The sequence below is a fragment of the Gossypium hirsutum genome, chromosome D02 (genome assembly GCF_007990345.1).
Source record: "Gossypium hirsutum isolate 1008001.06 chromosome D02, Gossypium_hirsutum_v2.1, whole genome shotgun sequence".
NCBI lineage: Eukaryota > Viridiplantae > Streptophyta > Magnoliopsida > Malvales > Malvaceae > Gossypium > Gossypium hirsutum.
The window spans coordinates 40,749,330-40,761,347 of record NC_053438.1 but is presented as its reverse complement, the minus strand read 5'-3'; the positions used below and the strand labels follow the sequence as shown (position 1 = coordinate 40,761,347).

The 12,018-nt window shown below is 33.2% G+C and overlaps 1 long non-coding RNA gene across 1 annotated transcript; it reads left to right on the top strand.

The window, feature by feature from the left end:
- The first annotated feature begins 712 nt into the window (after positions 1–712).
- Positions 713–3,632, top strand: LOC121214501 (uncharacterized). Its single transcript, XR_005910143.1, has 5 exons — positions 713–1,030; positions 1,755–2,146; positions 2,247–2,318; positions 2,846–2,979; positions 3,214–3,632. It is a non-coding gene; the product is annotated as an uncharacterized lncRNA (long non-coding RNA).
- Positions 3,633–12,018: the final 8,386 nt, after the last annotated feature.

The window sequence follows — 12,018 nt, the reverse complement described above, 5'->3', positions numbered from 1 at the left end:
AGTACATCGAAGCATAAAAAAAATTAATTTCCAGACTCGTGTCGTGACACCGTATTTTGAATAAAAAATATTTTGAAAATTAGGGTCAGTGTCGCAACAGTGGCATTGGGCTTGCAGTTTTTCGACCCATTTTCTAAGCAACCCGATTGACCCTATATATAACTTAAAACATTTTAAACCTTAATTTCCCCACTAATCTTACTCTAATCAAACTCCCTCACCCCCTAAACAGCATTCGACCCTTACCTCTTTCTCTACTTTCGATTTTTGCAAATTTTCACAACTTTCTCTTCACCTATCGTGTAACACCCCAAATCTGGCGAGTCTAAAGTTTCGGTGTATAGCAGTAAATTGTTTGTCCAGCATAGTCTTTTCCGCCCAAAAGATTATTTTGGCGTATACGTGTAGGTTTATACTAACCGCCACAAGTAAGAATTTGATATTATGATATTCTACCAAGTATTAAGGAGAAGTTCGTGTTAAGAGATTAAGGGTAAGTATAGAAGGAGTATTTGCCAAAAATGTAGTACACTTGCACCATGTTTGGTTGGGTGTAATGGATTAGCCATTACACCCCTATTCCGTGGCCCCACTCAATACACCGTTTGGTTCGCTTATTGCCCTAATACGGGCCTATTACAATGCAGACGGATTCGACATTTTCTCTACTTCAACACCGATTTCTAATCCCTTCCAAAAGTAAAGATTAGGTAATCAGTCTCTGTTTTACCCTCATCAATTTCTGCTTCTTCTTCCATCAGTATTAATTCCTGTCCTCATTTCTTCTGCTTCAATCCAAATCTCCTCCCATTTCTTTACCCATTCTCTCTCTCGGTCTCTTTTGAATTTTTTCCCTGTCTTTTTTTTAGCTTTGGGTAACCAAAGGCCAAAACACACACACGTTAGAATCTGTTTTTTGTGGTTTTTGAAATCCACTGCTTCATTGGAGACTGATTTTAGTGGATTTATTTCTCTGCTGTTTCTTTGTTGCGATTTTTGTAACCCCTGCTTCATCAGAGGCTGATTTCAGGTATGAATCTTTGCTTCAACATTGTCTTCGGCTTTCTCTGTTTTAATTTTTCTCTCCTTTAAATTTTTCAACATTGTCCCCTTATTTGTCTCTCCTTTAGATTTTTCTCTCTTTTTTTTTACTTAATCCAGATTTTTAATTTTCTTTCTCATGATACCATTGTTGACATAGCTTTAATTTTAGTATTTGTTGTAGTTTTTCTCTCTTAGAAATTGAAACAGAGAGTTTAGGATTTTGAGAGGTTTGGATTCTGGTGGAAGAGTTGATGTCAGGTTATACTGCTGTTTGGTTGCCTAGAAAATTTAAAGGAACGCGAACAGTTTAGAAGGCTTATCGAAGTACATAGATGTCATCTTAAAGGACTAAAAAAGAAGAATGTAAAAGTTCAGAGTTCAGTGTATAATCCATAGTTAGATATTACATTGCATCCACTTCAAATAATAAGGGCATAGAATAGCTTACATTTATTGCTTGGGAATTTGAAATATCTTCATTATGAAACTTTTTTTTTCATTCTGAAAGTAAATGCTGGCATTTTTTTTTCTTTGAAATTAGGCAAGTATTTCTCAAGCATTTTTTTGTAAGCGGTGGTTCTTTTAGTCTTTAGGATCATCACTGCACTGTCAAATCGATGTTTGTATGTTTCTTCTTTTAGTATCTATATACGTTCTTTGTACATGATGCATGCTTATAGCTATCATGGTTCTCTTATTTGATGTTGCAGGCTTGCTACTTCCCTCACCCTTTACCTGTGGAGTTCAGGCCTGCAGGTACTTTATTTGGTGCTAGTGGTAGGAGAAGGATTCACATATGTTCTATCATAGGCTATCCTATTAAAACCCTCTCTTTTGAGACCACCCAAAATCTCAAAATACTGGCTGCAGCTATTTCTGTGATATGTTTTTAAGTTAGAGGAAAAGAACATTCAATATAATCTGATGATTTCTGATTTTGGCAAAAAGAGTTTTTTGTTTCTTCAGGTAAGTAAGTTTGTTCATAGCTTGTAGATCTAGCTCCTACTGCTGAAACTTGATATCTCATTAGTTTTATTACGCACGCACACATTTCATTTGCTTTGTTGAGGCATTTGCTGTGTTGCAATACATGAAGGAAAACGTGAGTACCCTATTACATTCGTTTGCTTGCCTTGAAGTTATTGATACTATTCTTTTAGGTCATAATTATGACACTATTATCTGGTTCAATTTATATACAGGGTGTGAAACCAGACGTTGTCACATATACCACACTTATGAAAGCTCTTATCTGTGTTGACAAGTTTCATAAGGTATAACGTGTCCGTCCTGTTATGAGAACGAGATAATAGCCCTTTGCTTTTTTGCATCACAAATAATATTTTCTGTGCCTTTGTATAGATAGCCATTTGGATCAGTTGCATGCTAGCTTTACTTTTTGCTATTTTTGTATTCTTTCTCCCTATATGACTATGTTGAGTCATTTGATTATAGTTATTGGAGATTTGAATCTCGGTTGTAAGTCACCATCTATTGAAACAACTATAAACTTGCATCTTACCGAGATCTGACTATCCCTCCCCTCTCTTTTGTAGCATATAGCAACATTTATTTTAGTTTTCCTGTCCACTAAAAAACGTTGAAAGATCAAACAGATTTGTGGTATTGGTCTGATCAATTCTGCTTCTACATCAGTTGCTCTTAACGTAATGCATTGCATGCATCATCTATTTACAATTGTAACATCCATTTTTTGTTATTTAAAGATACTCTGTGTGGTTTGGATTAAGGTCCCAACTGTATATGAAGAGATGATTTTGTCTGGTTGCACTCCTAATAGGAAAGCTAGGGCAATGTTGCGGTCTGCTCTAAGATACATGAAGCAGGCAGTGAAGTCATTGTTGACAATCCATAATCCATATGGCTAAAGCAAGTCATGACTGAACAAATTGTTGTTTGAGTTATCAGTTTGAGGTTAGTAGACATGATCTTTTATGTATGAACATTTTGTATAATTCCATCGTGAAAATAAGCTTGTTTTCTACTCACAAGTTACTTCGTTTAAAAGAACCTACAATAAAGTGTTCTTTAGTTGAGAAGTATGGACTTGTACATTTTTATTAAGTATTTTTAGAAAACTGATGTCAAATTGGAGGATTCAATATTGTTTAAAACTTACTGATGGATTAATTTTAATCCATCCAACAGAAAACTTGTGCAGCCTCTCATGCCATCTCAGCCTGGGAATGTGGGGGCTACTTGTTGTTCAGGAATAGGTACCAATTTGATCAAGTTACTGAGGATGCCATGGCTAATAGACTGAGCAGTTTCTCTCTTGACGATAACAACTTTGAAGCGGTGAAGCAGCTTTGTTGCAGCATTGCCAGTAAATTTGATGTTTGATCTAAAAGTTTTTAAATGCATGTTTATATATTTTGGAATTATGTTGCCACTGGAATCTTGTTTTTCTCCTATTGCCTATTGGGAACTGAGGCTTGTAATAGGGGGTTGACTTGTTTGTTTATGAGGATGACTGGATCAAATGCTATATTTGGAAGTTGTTTTGCTGATCAGGATGGCTTTTATTTTGCTGATAAATGGAGAAATCAGTTGAAGTATTTGAAGGATGTAAGAAAAGAGCTTTACATTACTACTTGTTCAATATCATAAATATAGCACTTGGAAAAGCTTGCACGAAAACTAATTCGCAACCTTGATTTCAAAGTAATGTTGTATTTTATCACACTAAATTTATCTTTATTCCTTCTAAATATATGAATTATTTATATGTTAATTTATCTTATATATCATTTACTATTATTTTATTTATAATATTTTAATTGTATACTATAAATTATTAGCATTTTAATCGTATACTATAAATTCGTCATTACTATATTTATCTCTATGCTATTAATTAGTCACGAAATATTAATTATACATCATATATTATTAAGGTTATAGTTACACGAGAGTTCGTTGATTTTTGCTAGGTAAATACACTTTCAAACTTTAGATTAAATTATATATTTTTATTAAATTATATTTAATAATATTTATTTTAAATTATATTTTATAGTATTATATTATGATTTTAGTAAATCCATATAAGAATATATTTAATATTAAGAATTTTATTAAATTATATATTTTTATTAAATTATATTTAATAATAATTATGTTAAATTATATTTTATAGTATTATATATTATGATTTTAGTAATTTAATATTAAGAATATCTAATATTAAGAATTTTATTAAATTATATATTTTTATTAAATTATATTTAATAATAATTATGTTAAAATATGATTAAATTATTTATTACGGATATTAATAATCTTATTAAAATTTAATAACAATAACAATAATCATTTATCTAAACAAATTTCTGCTAAGGGTATTCTAGTCATTTTAGTTTTTTTCCTTATGCTATTACACCTCCATTCCATTCAACCAAACATAAGAATACTATTACGCCTCTATTCCATTACATTCAATCAAACAATTGATTTGCTATTACGCCTCTATTCCATTATGCCTCTATTCCATTACGCCCTTCATTCCAATACAGCGAACCAAACGTGCCCTTGGTTTGTATGGAATACTATGCTAGCTAGATTTTAAGTAATGTGGTTAGAAATCAACTAAATAGCCAAGCTGGATAATTGTGATTTCAAGATATTAAATAATATTTCTCTCAAAAACTGTAGGCCATTAAGAAGGTAAGTTCTGAAATGTATGACACTTGTTAAATTCCACTAAGTAAGTTTAGTCATATTTATATGTGGGAGATGAGTTCTGAAAGATTTTTCTTTTTTCTTTCTCTTCCTTAATTGGTATTTACTGATACCTTTCTTAAGACTGAATGTATTTTACATCAATGATCTAGAAGCTATGGTTCTTTTATGATCAGTGGTTGCTTCACATCAGGGTGAGTATTTTAGCTCTGCATGTTAAGTTCTAAATAAGTAAATCTGTATGTGATAATTGAACAGTGAGACTGTAAGTAAAAGGTTTTTGTATGGGATTGTCAACGATGGGAATGATAAGTAATTTGTATATACAAGAGTAGAAATAGTGAAATTATGTTTCTAAGCAGTGGTTATTGCTGGTTTGAGATGGATATCTGGATCTAGGGCTTTGAACTTCTGTAGATGAGGATCAGGTAAGTCTCTACTCAGACTCTTAATTATATTTATATGAAAGTGGTCAAGCTGGAAATAGGAAATCATGGATAGTATATTATGAATATGATATTTATACAACTATAGGAATAAAGTTATGATTAGATTAAGAAATAAGTTAGTCTGCTTGAAAATAAGTTCTATGGGATGTATGAAATGTGCTATGAAATTATGAAATCTTGGGTTTAGGATGTGTCTAGTTCGTAGATTTTGTAAAGTGAGTTGAGTCATCGTGGTGGTAAATGAAGAAGTCTATCAGGACTTAAAACACGAACTCTGAAGGAAAAAGTCCATGGTCATGGCATACTTTGAAAAAGAACTATTCAATGGTGTTTTATTTAATGGGGTTCTCTGCATGTCCTGTGGCAATGATGGGCAAACCTCACTCAATGTGAGTTTAGGCAATCCATATCATAAACATGACAGTTTTTGGGAATGCCTATATGGCATCCTGTCATCCTTTGTAACATACTCTGAATGAATCGCCTTTGTGGCGTAGTCTGTATGAATCACCTTTGTGGCATACTCTGTATGAATCATCTTTTTGGCATACTCTGTATAGATAGCCTTTGTGGCGAACTCTAATGGTTGCCTTTGTAGAATACTCTAAATGGATCGCCATAGTGGCCTATCTTACATGATTGCCTGCATGGCGTGTTCTGTTAGGCCTAGATGGCATGAACAGTCAAGAATGTCTAATAAGATACAAATCAGTCTATCTCTATCGTAATATATTATGAAATCCTTTTAGTTCTATATTAAGTTAAGCTAATTTGAGGTATCAATATGTTTTGAGTTAAGAGAGAATAAATCTTAAGAGTTTCTATGGAAAAGAGGTGTGTATATGCATGTTAAAAAGTGTATCCATTATGATGAACTGTAAATGTGGAAAAAGAAGGATATTGAATCTTCTTCTAGAATTATTTTGAATTTTAATTAGTGTTATTTTAAGTTATGGGATTCTGATATAACATGATATGAAATTCATAAGAATGGTCTATACAGTGATTTATCAGTATGGATATGTGTGGTACTGAATCAAGTTAGATCTGAGTATGAATTGATAGCATTAAATTTTGTGTAAGTATTCAACAAACATATATGTATCCGACTGTGATAAGTGTTAGTGAACAACTATTTGAAATAAGACTATATGTTAAGGAATGGTTTGTCGGAAGTGATTTCTGAGGGTATGTTCTATTAAGAAATTATTGCGGGACAAGAGATTTATGAAACATTAGGAAGGACTCATTACTTAGTTAAATAAGGAAGACTGAGTATGACAAGAGCATGATAGTTGGTATATAAGAGAATGGTAGACTGTAGTTGTATCAGCTAAAATAAATGATGCAAAAATAATTGGCACACAATAGTTCCTACAAGATTACAAAGTATCCATCAAGGTATTGTTATAATGAACTCACTAAGTACTCTATACTTACAAGATTTGTGTTTCTTTTTAGGTATCTAAGAAGAGACTTTGCCTGAAGGGACGAAGCCAAGAGTATGCCATGGTGGTGGCGGAGTGGGCTGTTATGCATACAGAGGAGTTGTGGCATAGTCTAGAATATGCCTTTTGAGTCTGTATTAAATAAACCTTCGTTTTGCAAGGATTTGTATTGATTCTGTTGTAATAAGAATATTTTAAGTTACTTCCCTTGGTTTCATACAATAAGTTTTTAATTAAAATGTCAAATAAAACACTTAAAGAAATGAGAAATTGTAAATTGTTTTTGTTAATAACTTAACTTTGTGAAGTAACACCTGAATTCTGAACTCGGTGAATCAAGTTGGGTTTGGGGCGTTACATATCTCCTCCATTGCTACACATTGTGATTCTTCCATTGTGTGGAAACAAGAAAAATATCGGTGAATCATTCCTAATTTTTTCTATTTAATTTCATCGTATTACCTAATTTTAGAATATTTTTTATATACATTGTTTTTTAGAATGGCCTCTAGGAAAGTCGTCACACCACACAACTAGAAGAACTGGGGGATTTCAATTCCACCCAATTCTGAAGCTAGTAAGATGAAAAATAATTATTAAAGCCCCAAGGGAAAAATTTTATTCAAGAATGCGGGTTTCAACTGTCGTTTGATTTATGCAACGATATTTGGCACTTGGTTCGTACTAAGTATTAGACTGACAGTTGCTTCACACTGAAAGAGTTGGCGGTCGACTCGATAATGTATGAATTTTATGTATCTTTGAAAGAATGAGAAAAGAATAAAATTCTGAGTGTCGAGCAAACACATGTAACGACGCAAGGAAAGGAGATCCTTTCTACTTTCCGAGAAATTTGTAATTTTTACAATGCTCCTTATTATGTCTCGGATACCTTAGATGATTTATATATTAATTATTTCTGAGGCATCAATATGGATGACATTGTCGAATACCTCACCAAGGGTAAAGGCATTTGGAAACGCTAATCAAGCATGAAGATCCTTCTATCTTTTAATCAAGTTATTATGTTTTTTATAGCAAAGATGTGGATGTAGTTCATTTGTACTCGTATATCACTGACCCTTAATGTTTCTAACGTTAACACTTTCCAAGTTGTTCTTCTTTACTCTATTTTGCAGCGCAGATAGGTTTGTGTGGGCAAATGGATTTACCAATCCATGCTTACTTGCATTAGTGGCAAGAAGGTCAAGATATTTTTCCCCACACCTCGTATCTTTCCTATGCAAGAAGGCAAAGGTTCCGATATCCTCGACAGAGCAATTCATGAAGTCGAAAAAGAGCCTCATCGACAATTCAATCTACACTCAATAAGTCAAGCTTCAATGCAAACAAGAAACTAAATGGAACCAAAGCCGGAAGAACAAAATGGATGTCGCGCAATCTTTGAAGCAAAAAAGTAAAGAGAAAAGCCAATCGAACTGAGGGTTAAGTGACTTGCTCGACATGGAATGGGTAATCAGGTGGATGCAAGAGATGTCCCTAGTGAGCGTCAATTATGCTCGAAGCTACATAATGCCCAAACCTAATCCACCACTGAATAAATACCCACCCATGCAATTCTATAGGCAAGTCAACTACGAAGAAGGGGAGGAGGAGGAGGAAGACAAGGATGCCGAGGAAGAAGGAAAAGAGTGGTCCCACGACTATGACTTTGACGACATATTCCTACTAGAACAACCATCAGCTAGAGGGATTAAATTTTGTAGCCCGATCTAATCTACGGGGAGGTGGGACACTAAGACAATTGCGGTTCGTGGGAAGGACATGATATTGTGGAGGATCGACTGGTATCCGATTCTAATTAAAATTCAACTTTTATTTAGTTTATTTTATTTTAGGGTTGTATAATTTGAATGTGAGTGATTTTATTTTTTTTATTTTATTTATTTTTTATAAAAAAAACTATGTTTATTCTATATAGGAACCCCAATTTAGGCGGCACTACATTTTGGAGCTAAACTGGCATGAGGAGGAAAACCTGACTATATTCAAGGAAATTTAACGCTTAAATTGGGTAGTCTCTTTCTCCTATCTTTTGGATGTATATGACGGACAATGTGCCAAATAAAGTTCGTGTTGGGACAATGAAAATGGATCAATAGTGAGTAGAAAAGAATTTAATCAGGGGTGCTTTAGACCGCACAATGATTAATTCTCCTATTGGTCTTGTGGTGTTGCAACACTGGACGACAAATTAGACTAATTTAACCAGGGGTGTTTTAGTCCACACAATGATTAATTATCAGTCTTGAAGGTTATAATTAACCTAAATTAGGTCAGACATTTTTAGATATAAATAGGTGTGTTAAGCCTTAGTTTGGAAGGATTGGCCAATTGAGCCACTTACTTTAGTTTAGGTTTTTTATTTTTTATTTCAATTTAGTCCTTTTTGTGTGATAAACAGATTTTGATCCAAGAGTTTAATTAAGTAGTTTTAAATTATTTCTTTTTGGTTTTCAATTGCAATCGAGATTGTCTTCGTGATTTTCAAAGGAAATTCGACTTCCGCGCGTAAATCGACATCAAAATAGATTTATTTTCTTATTCCTTTTTTTTATTTAAATTCCTACTTTGTATGTTAAATATGAAACTAGGGATAATTGCATCTAGATCCATGAGTGGTTAGTTTCCTTAGGGAGATTAACGAGAGGATGTGAGAATAATTAACAGAAGAATCAGAGTTTGAGTTTCAGTTAGTTGGTTTAAATTATGTGCAATTAAGATTGACGACTCTAGGAAGTAATTTAGGATAAATGAGATAGAGAGATAAGTTTACCAAGTAAATCATAATTTATCCCAATCAAGAACTTAAGGTCGAAAGATAAGTGTGTATTGGTTGATTAGTTAATTAGTTAAAGACCAAGAGGTAATAACTTTTAGTAGGAAGTTAATTAGGAACACTGAAGTGAGTTAATCTTCTGCCTAGTCTATTGGATTATTTTCAATTGATAATTGATTTCTTTAATCTTAGTTAATTTATGCTATTTTGATTAATTACTTTTATTTTGGTTTTTCGTAATATAATTTTAGATTATACTATTTAGCTCTATCAGGGTAGAAAATTAATTTTAGTTTAATTCAATCTACCTTAAGTAGGATCCTCGTAATACTTCCTGGAGTGTTTCGTTGTAATACTTTCGGAACAGGGTTATGGAGCATAACCGAAGATTACACTTCAACACTATCCCAACATTTAAACATTTAATGTCACAAAATCAATCATAGCAAATTCAATCATTAACATACATATTGTCCCTTTTATGAGCCCTCGAGGCCCTAAAAACATGTTAGAAACAAATCAGAAACACATAAAAATTTTTAGAAAAAGATTAAAATTTTTAAACTATAGGGGTCACACGGCCGAGTGGCTAGGTCGTGTAGACATTCGAAGTAGGGACACAAAACCGTGACCCAGCCCATGTCTGTGCTTGTGTAACAATCTAACTTGGGTCACACGGCCAAGCCACAGCCCGTCTGCCAGGCCGTCTACCTTTCAAAATGGCCTCACACGCCAATGTGCAAAGCCGTGTGCTAGGCCGTGTAATAGCCTGACTTGAAATACTTTGTAAGCTACAGGGGACACATGGCCGTGTCACCTGGCCGTATGTCACACACAGCTGAGACACACGCCCGCGTCTCTACTCGTGTGGATAAACATAGACCATTTCTATGTCATTTTTCTCATCCATTCAAGCACATACCTACAATCAAATTTTCACATATGAAAAAGCCTTCAAATTGCACTAAAAACATGCATAATCAAGCTACTCAAATAAGGTACATAAGCATTCAACCAATATGCCCAAAGGCACCTCAAACACAACATTTAAACATGTATAACCATATGCACAATTTAACCAAAACTTACCACTTTGTTCACATATCAAAATCACATCCTCAAGTACCCAATTTACTATTTAACATTTAGCATCATAAGCCATATGTGCCAACTATATTTTTCATACCAAAATGACCATGTTCAACTTCCATCATCCAAGCATCATAAAGCCACATACATATATCAACATAACAACCATTACAAGGACAAATATAGACATGCCAACTTAATACCACTTCATCATCCAAAATGCCATAAAACAGAAGGAAAAAAATGGCTACATCATCAGACAAAAAACCTATACATGGAATTATAACCAAAACGTAGAAACACCAAAATCTATCGATTTAGTCGATGGACAGTGTGATAGATTTTCGATGACTTTCCAACCTGAACGAGCTTCCGATTAACTACAAAACATAGAAAATGTACACAAAGTAAGCATGTTATGCTTAGTAAGTTCGTAACATATAATCTATAATTGTCAACACAATATACAATCTTAAAATACATATGTACCAATCCAACATGATAAATAAATTATTCATAAGCTTAAATCATATGAATTCATACTTTTCATTGTCATGAAAACACATATTTCCTAACTTCCACAGTAATAAGGTAAATTGCATCGAAAACTCTTACTAAAACACACACGAAGTAAAATCATGATGGATGTTACCACTACTTTTCATAGTTCGATAGCTGAAGCTATCCATTTTCATGTTTTGATAGCCGAAGCCATCCCTTTTAATAATTTGATGGTCGTCACCATCCCTTTTAATTGTTGATGGTCGTCACCATCCTTTTTCATAATTTGATAGCTGAAGCTGTTCCTTTTCATAATTTTGATAGTCGAAGCCATCCATTTTCATAATTTTATAGCCAAAGCCATCCCTTTGTAAAATTCAATGGTCGTCGCCATCTCTTTTCATTGTTGATGGTCGTGACCATCCCTTTTCATAATTCGATAGCTGAAGCTATCCCTTTCCATATTTTGATACCTGAAGCCATCTCTTTTCATTGGTTGATGATTGTCGATACGCCGTTCTATTTTTCCATCAAGAAACAAATTGATATTATAAAATAATAATATTTATAACATAAATTAAAATGCTATTTAAACATACGAACTTACCTCGATGATAAAATATAGAAATGGAGTCGGTTAATCCGAAGCTTTTTCTTTACCTTGATCTAAAGGCGTACGAGGTCTATCTTGATCTAAATGAATAAATTAAATCAATTTAATAACCATTCTATTCAATTCAATCCAAATTCATATTCATATTTTTGCAAAATAACTCTTTTTCCCCTAATATTTTGATTTCTTTACAATTTAGTCCTTAAGCTCATAAAATGAAATTCATGATATTTCACCCCTACCCAAGCCTAGCAGAATTTCATACAAATGTGTAACAGGCCACACATTTCATTATTTCACAAATTACATCATGAATATTTCACATTTTTCAATTTAATTCCAAAATGACAATTTTATCAAAATCACTTAATA